The sequence below is a fragment of the Giraffa tippelskirchi genome, chromosome 13, assembly GCF_054371585.1.
Source record: "Giraffa tippelskirchi isolate mGirTip1 chromosome 13, T2T-mGirTip1v1.2.pri, whole genome shotgun sequence".
Taxonomy (NCBI): domain Eukaryota; kingdom Metazoa; phylum Chordata; class Mammalia; order Artiodactyla; family Giraffidae; genus Giraffa; species Giraffa tippelskirchi.
In genome coordinates, this window is record NC_137287.1 from 25,849,033 (window position 1) to 25,863,632 (window position 14,600).

General features: G+C 47.9%; 1 protein-coding gene across 1 annotated transcript in view; it reads right to left on the bottom strand.

The window, feature by feature from the left end:
- The window catches only part of XYLT1 (xylosyltransferase 1), a 340,665-nt gene that overhangs the window by 165,768 nt on the left and 160,297 nt on the right, over positions 1 to 14,600 (bottom strand). The gene's annotated exons all lie outside the window — the stretch shown is intronic.

The window sequence follows — 14,600 nt, forward strand, 5'->3', positions numbered from 1 at the left end:
GAAACCGACATGAATCTAAGCAAACTCTTGGAGACAGTGGGGTCACAAAGAGTCGGAGACAACCTAGTGGCTGAACAACAACAACTAACATTTGACAGGTGAATGTATGGAGGCACAGAGAGGTTAAGTAACATGCTCCAAATCACACAACACGGGTATAAAACCTACACTCCACTCCCGAGGGCTGTTAACAACCAGCCTTGGTGGAGTGTCCGATGAGTACCCAAAACAACCCCTAGGGGGTGACACCACCTCCAGTAAAGACCCTAAAAGAAAGCAATCACTAAGTGAGCTGAAATCTTTAAGGAAGAGAGGGGGTCAGCAGGTAGAGGGTTACTTGAGTAACTTGAGTCCTTGGTGTAAAGTCCTCTTGCCTGCTGGCTTTGTCTCCCTTGTTGTTCAGTCACTCAGTCTTTGCGACCCCATGGACTGCAGCACATCAGGCTTCCCTGTCCTTCACCATCTCCCAGAGCTTGCTCAAATTCATGTCCATTGAGTCAGTGATGCCATCCAACCATCTCATCCTGTGGTCCCCTTCTCCTCCTGCCTTCAATCTTTGCCAACATCGGGGTCTTTTCCAGTGAGTCAACTCTGCATCAGGTGGCCAAAGTACTGGAGTTTCAGCTTCAGCATTAGTCCTTCCAATGAATATTCAGGATTGATTTCCTTTAGGATTGACTGGTTTGATCTCCTGGCAGTCCAAGGGACTCTTAAGAGTCTTCTCCAGCACCACAGTTCAAAAGCATCAATTCTTTGTCTCTGTTACTTGAGGCTAACTCAGTTCTGTACTCCCCCAACCCCACCATGCTGTTTGTCATGGTTTTATTTCCCTACACACCTTCCATGAGTCTCTTGTCCCAGCTCCTGGGAAGCACTCCTTGTTTTGGCATCTCCTGCTTGTGCTCTTCTCCCATCCTGGTCCTCTGGGGAAGGGGCCCTTGAGGAGACAAATGGGCCTCCTGCTGATGAATCAAACTCATCCTTTGCATCTGCCAGGCCCCCCATGCCCTCCCCCCGCCTCCTGCCACAAGTGGGTAATGAATGACCCACTTGTAAGCTCATTACTGCAGAGTCTCTGAAGAAATGTAAATGCTCATGGAGCCAGTGAGATAAATAAGGAAAGATGCCTGTAAATAAATAAATATATATGCACTTATACACACACACAAACCCAATTAATTTACACCATCTGAAAGTCAGAGCCATTTGGGGTGGGGAGAGGGAGCAAGGGAAAGGAACCTAATATTCCCATCCATGTGATTTCAGGGCTGAGCTTCCCAGCAGCTGCCAATAAATTATCTTTACTATGCAGAGGTACAAATGAATATGCTGCTGTCGTCTCCCTAAATCTCCTTTATGAGCCTGTGCTTGCCTTGGCCCACCCTCCCAGGGACGGGGCCTCCAAGCCAAGTTTTATGGGCTAAGTTCCCGAAGAAGGTTGCCTGTTCATGGGCCTAACCCTTGGCAAACTGGAGAAGCCCCACTGACATTTCCTGTTCATGTGAGGGTTCGGCATGCTGTGCCGAATGGCCCAGGTGGCTCAGCTGTAAAGAATCCACCTGCAATGCAGGAGACATGGGTTCGATCCCTGGGTCAGGAAGATCCCCTGGATGAAGGCATAGCAATCCACTTTGGTATTCTTGCCTGGAGAATCCCATGAGCAGAGGAGCCTGGCGGGCTATAGTCCTCGGGGTCACAAAGAGTCAGACACAACTGAGCGACTGAGCACGCAGGCACACAGAATGGCCACCTCTGCTGGGGGCCGGGGACGGAGGTGAGCGCTCTTTAACTCCTTTGGGAAATGACCTCTGCCTCCTGGCCTGAGGGGGCTGTGCTTCATGGGATGGCATGTGCTGTTTGTAACCATGCTTCGCACAAGCCCCTGACATTCTCTGTCAGGCTTCAGGGCAGAAAACCTCCTCACAACCAACTTTTGAGTGTCCTGCTCTCCCCTGAAAGGAGAGTTCTGGTCCCTCCCTTCAGATGGGATGTGTCTGCTGTTCATCTCTCAACACTGTGCTGAGCCAAAAGGGGGCAATGGGCAATCATGGTCCCTGGGACATGCCGACGGGCTACAGGAGCGTGCTCTGAGGTCACTCTTCTGAATTTGAAACTTGGCCCTGCCACTTGCTAGCTGTGTGATCTTGGGAAAGTTAGCAAACCTCTCTGAGCCTTGGTCCTTCCTATGTAAAACAGGTATAATAATATCTAATCCTCAGAAAGTCAATGAGAAGATATATTAACTTAGTGCAAAAGCACAGGTCAAAGCATAGAGAATGGAAGGTAAATATTACCAACATCATGCCATCCCAACTTCTATAGTAACCTTCTGAGGTGCATCCATTCATGTATATTTATTGAGTGCCAAGTATGTGCCAGCCACTGTCCCTGGCAGCAGGACTGTGTCTATCACTAAGTTCTGGAGACACCTGCTCTTATGAAAGACCCATTCTAATAGAACAAAATAGACAAGAAACTTAGCAATGACTCAATAAAAAGAGAAAAAACAGATGGGATGTGTTACGGATACAATGCCGAGTATCTATTATGTTTTATCCACCCATTTTATTTAATTTTTGATTAGAAATTTTATTATTTTTAAATTTTTGAATTTTATAATGGAGTATAGTTGATTTACAGTGTTGTGTTAATTTCAGGTGTACAGCAAAGTGATTCAGTTATACCTATTCACCCACTTCAAAGATGGGGGAACTGAAGCTGGAAGAGGTTCTCTAAGCAGGCTGAAGAGCCAGGCCAGTCCAGCCCCAGAGAGTTGGGAAAGCAAAAAGAGGAACTGGAGCAGGGCTGGGTGCCCGGGAAGCAGGGGAGAGGGCTGTTTCTGCCTCCTCTTACCCCTCCTGTTTTAGAGATGACACTCCTCCCCCAGAACACGTACCATCCAGGTGGGAAAGACGGTCTGCTATTGGACAAGTTCCTCATTCAAGGGGCTGTTCAGTGGACCTTCCCTGGCGGATGTGTCCTGACTTCTCTGGACAGAAGTCTGGCTGGAGTCAGACAAAGGAGCTCCCCTTTATCCTCAAACGACCCATGAAACAGACCCAGCAGAGGTGGTTCTGAGAGACCCGACGGACCACAGTCGTTCAGGCCACTAGATGGCTCTTTCCGTGAACTTTACAGAGTGCAAGCTACTAGCTGCACCAAGGTTCTGAAGACAGGCTGCCTTCTCTCTGGATGGGTCTCTAAGAAGTTTATCTCAGTCTTCAGCCTCTGGGGGGGGGGGCCCTCCAGGGTCTCCTCCAGTCTCCTGGCTCCCTACTGCCCTGGGGTGGGTCACTTTCCTTTCTCTCAGGCATTATACCCATTAGGATTTTTTCACACCAGAAGAGTTTGAGGCAGCAAGACAGGGACTTCCATGCTGACTACTAAATCCTGGCCAGATGCCCAAGTCACTGCAACTCCCCCAACAAAGCGGGCCCTGCTCACCTCCCAGCGTCCTGCTCCATCCTATCACCTGGGAGATCGCCTACACCTCACCCCTCCGTTAATCTTCACACTGATTTGTTTTCTTTTTTGGTTGCGCCTCGGTGGCATGGGGGATTAAGATTCCCGACCAGGGGTTAAATCCATGCCCCCTGCAGTGGAAGCTAACCACCAGACCCCCAGGGCAGTCCCCAGATTGGTCTCTGACACAGGAGACATTAGCATCCACCCGTGACCTAAGAGCAAACTGAGGACCAGAGAGGAGGTCACGTGACTCACCCAGTGTCACACGGGCAGGAAGGGATCAAACCCAGGTTGGTCTGATTCCAATGCTTGTGCTCTTAACCTCCCAGCCTTATCTCTCAGGCATCCTAAGCGCCCGAACTTGGACCCAGGCCAACCGTGAACCTTCCCCTTCTGGCTGGATCTCAGGAAGAGAACAGAATTGGCTACTATTTAAATGTCTACACGTATATTGTGAAAAGTTGATCACCAGAAAAAGTGAAAGTGAAAGTCATTCAGTCGTGTCTGACTCTTTGCAACCCCATGAGTTGCAACCCCATGAGTTGCAACCCCATACAGTCCATGAAATTCTCCAGACTAGAATACCGGAGTGGGTAGCCTTTCCCTTCTCCAGGGGTTCTTCCCAACCCAGGGATCAAACCCAGGTCTCCCACATTGCAGGTGGATTCTTTACCAGCTGAGCCATAAGGGAAGCCCAAGAATACTGGAGTGGGTAGCCTATCCCTTCTTGAGCCGATCTTCCTGACCCAGGAATTGAACCGGGGTCTCCTGCACTGCAGGCAGATTCTTTACCAACTGAGCTATGAGGGAGTCCCTAAAAATCTGAACACAAGGAAAAGGAAACAATGTTACCCCACCCTGGGCTAGATCAAGTTGACTGCTTAAGGCTAGGAGTCCAGGGCTCACTGTGTTGTAAAGGAAGGTGTGCAAGGGTTAGGTGCTAAAATCATGCTATCACCAAGCTGAGACGTTCTCATTGGTGTCATGAAACAGACTTAAGGACTGTGGAAAAGGCATTCACTTTCTCCCTGGATGAATCAAGGTTGTTTAAGTCCATGGAGTGTCCCAGATCATCCTGGAAGGACACACCTGTTTTGGGAAAACATGGGACCAGTCAGTTCCTTAGGGTTTCCTACGTGGCGCTAGTGGTAAAGAACCCACCTGCCAATGCAGGAGATGTAAGAGATGTGGATTCAATTCCTGGGTAGAGAAGACCCCCCTGGAGGAAGGCATGGCAACCCACGCCAGTATTCTTGCCTGAAGAATCCCAATGCACAGAGAAGCCTACAGCCCATAGGGTTGCAAAGAGTTGGACATGACTGAAACAATTTATCACGCAGTCAGCTCCTTATCACATGGATGCTCTAGGATTCTACAGGTCTATAGGCCCTACCAGAGATCTTAGGAAAGGGAGTGAAGTTCCCCCCGCCGCCCCCTGCCAAGTTTTCAAGTGTAGGGACGGATCAGGAGACCCAGGACTGGCTGCAATAACTCCTCCTCCCTAATCAGGCTGTCCTCCTGCCCACAGCTGTTTGAGGTCAGTTTCTGCTTCCCAGGAACAACAGTGGTAATGAGCAGCACTTACCACATGCCAGGAGTCCTTCTAAGCACCTTGCATGGACTAACTCATTTAAACTTCACAGCAGCCCTTGCAGGCCAGCATTCCCATTTTCTAGACCACGAAACTGAGGCACAGGGAGGTGAAGTGGCTTGCTGAAGACTCACCCCCGCCCTCCAACACAGCCTGTAAGTAGCAACTGATCTCCACACTGCAGCCCCTCCCCTAAGGGCCAGGGGGCTACCCGCTGTCCTGTCTTAATCCCTCTACAGCTGTGGCTGCTTCAAGGGAGCCAGGGGAGAGAAAGAGGAAAAACGTTTTTAGAAATTATTTCCGACAGGCGACCAGATACTAAAATAACAACATTTGGTTTGTCTTGCTAGCTGGAGGCAAAAATCAGCTCAGGTGGGAGGAGGCAGCTGCAGGCGAAGCACAGAAGAGGCTGCCTGGCCCTGAGTGGGTCCAGTTCTGCGAGGGGTACGTGTACCTTTCATTCCTCCCATGAAACGATGCTCTGGGAGCCACCAGCTTGGAGCTCTCCAAGGAGGATGGCGGAGGAAAAGGCGCTGTGTCCCTAAGGATATCCATGTCAAAGTGGAAACTCCCAGGGGGCTGAAAGACCATGCTGTAGGTGACCCTTTTTAAGTCAAGTTGTAAAACTGTAGAAAAAGGGATGAGTAACACAGGTGGGGTGGGCATGAACATTCTTATTGAAAGCAAGAATTAGGATTTACGGCACACTTTACTATGGGGCTTCCCAGGTGGCTCAGTGGTGAAGAATCCACCTGTCAATGCAGGAGATGCAGGAGACTTGGGTTCAATCCCTGGGTCAGGAAGACCCCCTGGAGAAGGAAATGGCAACCCACTCCAGTATTCCTGCCTGGAAAGTTCCATGGACAGAGAAGACTGGCAGGCTGCAGTTCATGGAAGTCGCAAAGAGTTGGACATGAGTGAGCAACTAAACACGCACCCACTTACTCGATGCCCCTACCCTCTGCCCCATTGCAAGGGATTTAGGTCATTATGTCATTTCACCCTCACAATGATCCTCACATGTAGCTACCACTATTGCTAAGCCCATCTGACAGACAAGGAAACAGGCACAGACATGACATGTCCCCTGCCCAGGGCCACACAGCTAATAAGCAGCTGATCTAGAGTATGAAATCCAGAGCCCATCGTCCCCCAACTTCTTGCCCTTTCATCCATTTCTCCATGTTTCCAAAACACCCAGGATGTGCCTGGTCCTGTGTGAGTGAATCAAAGTGAACGGGCATATCCCATCCTGACCTGGAAGGAAAAAGGAGTGGCCGTGGAGAACTGACAGGCTGGCACGTCTGGAGGCGAAGCCAAGCCAACGGGAGCAGATGGAACCCGGGCGGCAGATGTTAATGCAGTTTGCTTTTTCCATATGCTTTTCTGTTTAGCTGTAATAAGTGAATTGTTCTTTAATATCTGTCAGGAGCTTAAACTCTGAAGGCCAGTGGCAGTCACGGTCACTCAGCAAGACACAAAGGAAGCTGGCGGGGCCATCCCCTCACATCAGAGAAGAAGGATGCAGAGTGTCAAGGAAGAGGCCACGTATTGCATGGTCCAGGCTGTGTATCCCCACGCCCGTGGACACACACACATACATGCACACTGCTGGCTTTCCCTGACAGCCAGGTTCTCACTTGACATTCTAGAGTCTTTGAAAGCCCATGTCAATGTCTTTCATACTCAGCAGTGAGATTCAAGTTCAGTTTCAGATTTTCCCTTTGGAAAAAAAAAAAAAAGGTTCCAATTTGAAAAGATGTAAATGGCTCAAGCCACTTATCCACTTGGGACTTTCAAAGCAACCACAGCTCATCTTCTTAATGAAGTAAAGCAAGAAAACTCTGTCTTCTGGCCTTTCTCAGGGTCAGACACACAGCCCCATCACCACCATCCCAGGGTGGGTGCGGTTTGATGGTGGTGACTGTGGCCAGTATCTTTCCACTGATGTTTCCATTTGACAATCACTTTAACTTTCAGACAGAGTCTCACCAACTTCACTGTCTTTGAAGGAGCCAGCTGTGATTCTGTCAACAGGGGAAGACTCCCTGCACTCTTCAGCCAAAGAAGGAGTACAGAGGGAATGGCCTCCTGTCTTCACTATTCCAGATCAACACAGAGTGGGGGTTAAGACCTGATCTGAATCTCAGCATCACCCCTTACAAGATGGCGATCTTAGGCGAGTTACTTCTAACATCTCCAAGTCTCAGTTTCCTCATCTATAAAATGGGAGGAAATAGCACTGACCTCAATAGGCTTGTTGTGAAGATCAGATGAGAAAATGTAGGTGAAGCACTTAACCTGGAACATGGCATGTACTCAAAGAGTAGAGGCTATTTATTATTACTATTATTATTGTTTTTATTCTATCCTTTGTTACTACTACTTCTTATTCATTCATTCATCCCTCCAATACAGGAGCACCTTCCAGGCAAAATCTATCGTCCTGGGTGCTGGGTTATGAATGAAATAGATCCATGAAACTTACATTCTATAGTCAGAGAGGCAACAGAGCAACAAATGGTTGTGAAATATGACACGACATGGGGCTGAGTCCTTTAAAGGAAGACAGAGCAGGAGAGAGGTGGGGGAATGACATTTCAGATGAGGGTCAGAGAAGATGTTTCTGAAGAGGTGGCATTTGGGCCTCTTGGCGAGAAGGAGCCGACACAGGAAGATTCTGGGTGAGAGCACCAGGCAGCAGAAACAAAAGAGCAAAGTTTCTGGGGCAGAAAGAAGCTTGGCCTATATGGGCAGCAGAAAGGAGCAGGTGGAACTGTGATGTGGACACAGGGTCCAAGGTGTGAAAGCAGAGGAAGGCAGGGCTCTGATTGGGCTGGGCCTTACTGTGCACCCAGATCTCATTCTAAGGCCTTGGAAACACACTAGAGAAGGTTCTGAAGCAGGAGAGTGTGCTGTGATCAGACTTCTTGTTTCACAAAGGTCCCTCTGGCTGGTGTGTGTGGAGGGGCCCTTTCTCTCACCACCCACAGATACAGGCAGAGAGTGGAGGAGTGCGGACAGAGGTACCCCTCACCAAGTCCACGATGATAACACATTTCCTGGGCACTGCTCTGGCCTCTCCCCAACTCCAGGATGTTGTCGGTGATGGCTGGGGATAGGTACAAGTAAAACCGGAAGTGATGGGAATTTATTTAATAGTCTTCGGCTGTAAGCTTGGGTGACCATAATCACCCAGCACCCAAATGTGATCTCCTGCCAGTAAATGGGTCTAAATATCAATTCTAGTGAGCCTCAAGTACCAGGGTAGAGCTGATTAACTTGAAGCCCTCCAGAAGCCCTGGCTACCTGTTCTGGAGTGAGTGCATCTGACCTGCTCTCAGGAGGCCCCTGGAGGCATCCTTCTGGCGACTCAGTGGCAGAATTAATAACTTCGGTGTTTCCCACCAGTTCTGGGGCTCTGATCCCTGGTGACCTTGGGCAGCCCCTGCCCCACAATGGCCTCAGAGTAGGAGGTGCTCACCTATTGGAATGTAGTGGGTACTGTGTGTTCATGCCCAGAACCAAGAGTCAGCATTCAAGCCCGGCTGCGCATTTCACCACTGCCTGGAAGGGCTGCTCTCTGCAGCTGCCTGGGCTGAGAATGCGGTTCACCCACAAGCGAGCATTCGAAGGACTCCTGCTTTCCGTTTTCCTTCTGTTTTATGGCCTTGCGCGCACTAGACATGCTTCTCTCCCTCTGCACCTACAGAACTCTGTTCTTACCTCCACACTGCTCTTGGGTTACTGCTTAGCAAGGACGTGTGTGAGTGCTCAGTTGCTTCAGTCATGTCCGACTCTCGCGACCCCATGGACTGTAGCCTGCCAGGCTCCTCGGTCCGTAGTAGGCTCCAGGCAAGAATACTGGAGTGGGTTGTCATGCCCTCCTCCAAGGGATCTTCCTGACCCAGGGATCGAACCTGCATCTCTTACATCTCCTGTATTGGCGGGTGGACTCTTTACCACTAAGCCACCTGGGAAGCCCAGCATGGGTATAACCTCCATCCAAATACATCCTTCTGAGGAGCAGAACTCACTCATGTTTGTAATTCCCAAGGGTCTAGCTGCAAATCTGATGTGTGTGTGTGTGTGTGTGTGTGCACGCACACATGTATACCAGTTATGCCAAGAAGAACACCAGCAGCAGCTAACATATGAAGCTGAGCCCATGTGCCTCTTCATGTGTGCTAGACATTTGACTTGCCCTTACAATAAACCTACACTTCTTATTATTTCCATTTTATAGACAAAGAAACTGAGGCTTAAGACAGCTAAGAAACTTGCCTAAGGTCATACAGCTAGTAATTGGTAGCACTGGGGATATGAACCAGGCTCACTGAAGCCTGTAAATTGAGCCCCTTCAGCAGCACCCTTACTTGAAAGGGGTGGACGGAGAGCGGGTTTTAGGTGGGTAGTAGTAGGTATACTGGCTAGATCATCAGGAAAGAGGATGGCAGGTGGAAAGACAGAACTACCATATCAAAGTATCTGTTCCTGGTCTTGGTGGAACAGTGGAAATGCCCATCAGCTTGCCAATATACAAGCTGCTCTTTCATGAATCCCAAACCACTCACCCTCAATATCTACAGCTGCTTATTCATGGCAAATTCTCTAGCCCAGAGTGACTTGTCACCCATGTGGACCCTTGGTCAAAATAGCATTAAAACTGGCTTATAAGGCTAATATATATACGCATACTGAATCAGCCTTTAAATAATTAACTCATTTAATCCTCAGCATGACCCCATGGGAAGGTATTATTATTATTATCACCTCATTTTAAAAGATGAATAAACTGAGACTGTTTGCCCAAGTTTGCACAGCTAGCAAGCGACAGAACAGAATTTGAACTTGAGTCATCTGTCCTTTGAGCCACTAGGGGTAACCATTATTGATTGGGCCTTTCTACTGTTCTAAGTATTTTACAAACATTTGATGTGAAAAACAAACTCATAATTCTGGTACTATTTTCATCTCTGTTTTATAGGTGAGGGAACTGAGATTCAGAGAGGTTGAACTCTTCCAGTGCTACCCAGCCCAGGTCACTGCTTGCTCAAACTGCAGCTTTGTGCAAATTACGAATTGGACTTGTCTCTTACTCAGGGCAAATGGAGTGCTGAGTTCATGTGCATGCCTTACTGACTAAAGTGCAATCTGAATTTTAGCTCTGACTTGCTCCCTTGTGCAGTGTACATCCTGGACAACTGTACATAGAAACAATGACCCAGCAGGTAAAAGGAAGACCTGAGATTCCAACCCAGGTCCAACTTGCATTTGGCCTTTAACCACTATAGATGCTCCATCACCCACCTCAGACATCACACTCTTCTTTTCTAATCCAGTTCTAGATTCAATTTCATCTAAGGCTGCTCAGAAAAATGCCCAGTCCAGTACCTCTAAATGGGCAAAAGCTCAGTCAAGGTGCAGTGGTCGGGACAGGTCCTTCCAGAACAGACCTCTTTCACCCCCAAGGGTTGTGATCCTTCATCACAGCCTCAGAGAGACTCTGGGCTCACAAATGGTGATGTTCTGCTGTGAGACAACTGTTGAGAATCCTGGCAGCACCGTGGTGGCACCCTCTCTCCATCCCAATCAGGCAGCCACTCTGCACAGTGACCCTTCCTGATCTCCACTGTCAGGCTGCAATATAGCCATTCCCAGAACTCTGCTATACTCAAGGCTCCTACAGCCAAAGGCGCTTGCTGCTGGGGAGCACTCCCAGGGCCTTCAGCTCTGAGCAGATGTCACTTTGCATTAAAGCCTCACTGGGCTGGGCTCTCCGCTAAATGTCCCTGAGAGAGAAGCCAAATGAGGAAGATGGAGAGGGTAAGAGAGAGAAAAAGAGGAATAAGAGGGGGAGGGGGATTAGGGGTGGGGAAGAGACACTGGGCATCTGAAGAAGAAAAATAGACACCAACTACAAGTCTGTCTGGAAGGGAGAGGCTCGTGGTAGACACAATAACAAGAGCTCACGTGTATCAATCAGAGTAACAAAAATGAACGCTGAATGAGATTTTAACAGGTGCTGAGCGCTGTATTCAGAACACTTGTTCAATGGTGGTCCTGCAGTAGTTACCTGCCCTTCCTCAACATAAGCTGATGCTCTGCCCAAGCAGAGGGGCCACAAGATACACTGATCGCAGCCACATTCCTTAGAGTACAACCCTAGGGGCGCAGCCTCACTTATGTAGCAGCTGGGATTTCTTACCTGCCTCCTACATGCCGCTCATGGTCATGATTCTTTTCTTCCCACTGGGGGTTGTCTGATTAGGTGTAGGGTAGACCCACTGAGCCGACGGCCTCAAGCCACCGTCTGCCATATCCCCGCCCTGGGCAATGTGATTTTGCATCTCTTCTGTCACAGGCGGACTCAGCTTCCTCACATTTTGAATATGGGCTGCCTGGTAATGTGATGGCCTTTGGCCAAATGAATGTGGTGGAAGTGACTGCAGTCTAGTTGTAAGTCTGGCTTCAGGAAGCCCTGCATAGTTCCACTCTCTCTCTTGGAACCCTGTAACTGCCACGTGCCCTGTAACTCCACTGCTGTGGGATGAGAGACCACGTGGAGCAGAGTCCACATGTGGCTGCTGAGTCAGTCATAAAGCAGCCCATGGCCAGCCAATCCCTAGACCTGAGAGCCCACCAAGATCAGAGGAGCCACAGCTGAGACCGGAAGAACCATCCCACTGACCCAAAGACCTGGAAGCAATAACTAATAACAAAAACTACTGAGTTTGGGTCACTTTGTTAAATCACCCCAATGGTATAATAAGTGTTATACAAAGAAACAGACTTGGAGACATGAAGTTACTTTCTAAAGTCACACAGCTGATAAGTGAGGTAGCAGGGATTCTGCCCCATTGTCAGCATTTTCATCCATGATGATCTAAACAAGAAGTCAACACACTATTTCTGTAAAGGGCCAGCTAATACTATTTTAGGCTTTGTAGGCCGTATAGCTTCTGTGGCAACTATTCAACTCTGCCATTGTAGAGCCGAATTGATCACAATCTATATGTAAACAATTGGGCGTGACTGCGTTCCACTAGAACTTCATTTACAAAAACAAGTAGAGGGCCAGATTTGGCCCATGAGCTGTAGATCTCTTTCCTACACCATCACTGTTTGTACCAGCCCTTCTTCCCTTTCCTCTCTCCATAATCTCACTCTTGTCATTCTCTAGGATTTCCATGTAAAACCTCTCATTACATTCCGCCATTTCTATATTCTGCTCCACGGCATGTGACAACTCACTCTAAACTCAGTGGCTTTGTTTTCCCACCACGTGTGTAACTCCACTCCCTAATTTTGCAAATCTCTGTCATTTCCAAAAATCAGTTTGACTGATATGTTTTCCTAATGTGAGGTTGATAGCTCTCTGGATTCCCCAGGTATGGGAACTTTAAAAAGTTATGATTATATTCTAAATCCAAGACCCAACATCATCGATGTGACAGTTGGGAATGCAAATTACTCCTGTGCAGAACATTTAAAGAAAAAGTTTCAGTTCTGTAGCTGTAGAAATTTGACTCACTCCAAAAAAAAGTCCCTCTCCCCCTTCCCGCAAAAAAAAAAATCCAGAGTGATACGGGAAGTAATTCTGAGAGCTTTTTCATCACTCCACATACCCAGTCTCTGGGGCAATCTCTCTCTAAGAAGCAGGCAAGGCATGTGATGATGACTTCTTGCAGAGAATAAAAATTGGGGTTGGAACAAATGAAACCCCGGTGATTTTCAGTTTTATGAATGTACATCTCATCCAGAAAATAAAATGTTATAAGGATTTCAGCTTTTCTACTTGCCCTTTTCACTTCTTACTTGCCCTACTTAGAATACAGAATCTTGTTGGCAATTAAAGTGAACCCCGAGCTTGGCTTTCCCCCCTCACTGGAAAAAAAAAAGTAGACTTGAGAGTTTAACAAAGGAGCTCATCCAATTTAGAAGCTGAGAGCCACGTCTTGAAAATTTCATCCAAGGTTAGTCAGGGTTAGTGTCAAACTTTCCATAATTTTTAACAACCTTCTAAGTAAAAATAAAGATGTCTATCTGGACTGACTTAAATTTTAAAGTCTTAAAGCTAGGAAGGCAGAGGAAAACCCATCTCACTTTTCATTATGGTAAAATTCAATTTCCAAGAACAGCCGGCCTTGGTCCCAGGACCTGGCAATGAGTGAGCTGTTTCTGCAGCCACTATTACTATGATGGCCAAGAGCGAAGAGGAAAGCAGTGTGTCACAGGACAGAGTCCTTGACTGCGTGGAGCTCTGCACGCACTCCATGTCCAGAGCCCCCTTCTGTAACTGGAATACCCCAATTAGCGTGATCCACCTAATGAAGAGCCCAAATCTGGCCATAAGCATGCACTTGTCAATGGCTCCTCACGACATATGCTTGATCTCTGAGAGAGGTGGTGTTAACCACTTCTAACATAATTATCTCCATTATACAGATGGAGAAGCGAAGATCAAAGCCCAAGGTCCACTGCTAGCAACTGACAGAGCTGAGATTCATGGCCAGCTCATTTCAGTTCAGAGTCTTCTCATGATCAAGAGGAAATAACTGACCTAGTGAATGGTCATATTTGTGTGGGTGGTGACAATGTCCAGGTGTTTGTCAATACCTCTGGATCTGCCACTAAATCCCAGCCATCCTTGGGCCACCTGCCAACTGCCTTGCTTTAAAAAGGAGTTTCATTTGATATATGGCACATAAGACATGGGACCTATGAGGTCAGCAAGTAGGGGTAATTGTTTCCCATTATAGAGATGTGGAAACTGAGGCCCAAGGAAGGGAAAAGGCCTGCCCACAGTCACCAGTCCATTAGTGACACGGTCAAGAAAGGACCACACATCCTGGACTTTCCACCCAGAGTCGATAAAGGGGTGTGGATTTGGCTCGGGATTGGGGGGTTGGTGCCCACCTTGTACAGCCTCTACGCATTCCAAGGCCAGGAATCACGTGAGACCTCTGAGCTGTGCTTTCCTAGAGTTTTGAAGACCAAAATAAGCTTGTGAGTGCTCACATTTGGAGTACACTGCAAAGGAGTGCAGGGGATAAAACATGCTTAAATAGAAGGCAAGTACGCACAAACGACACAGCTGCATATTGATTTTAATGTCAATAGCTATTTATCCTTGCTCTTTCATGGTTCAAAAAGGCTTAAGCAAAACACACTGTTCCCCTGACCAAAAATTACACAGATAAAACACAGGAGGTAGGGGGAAGTAAGGAAGGGAATCAGGAAATAGGAAATTCAACTTGTCAGCAGGAACTTGGTAAGCAACCAGAAAATTACAAGTCCTGGGCACTTGTGAGAGGTATGAATTCTGTCCCTGAGCTTCCTAGCAGACACTGCAAAGAGGGAAACAAAGCTAGTTATTTGCTTCCATGTCAAAGACGGGGTTCCTCATTTTTGCAAAAAAAGCAAGACCGTCACCCCTCATTTTTCAGTGTTATCGACTCTGATTGTGTTGTGTTTTCTGTGTGTTAGTTTTGTCTTCACATCTGCTGAGCTGATTTGGAATGACCTGCTGCAGGGCTCTGCA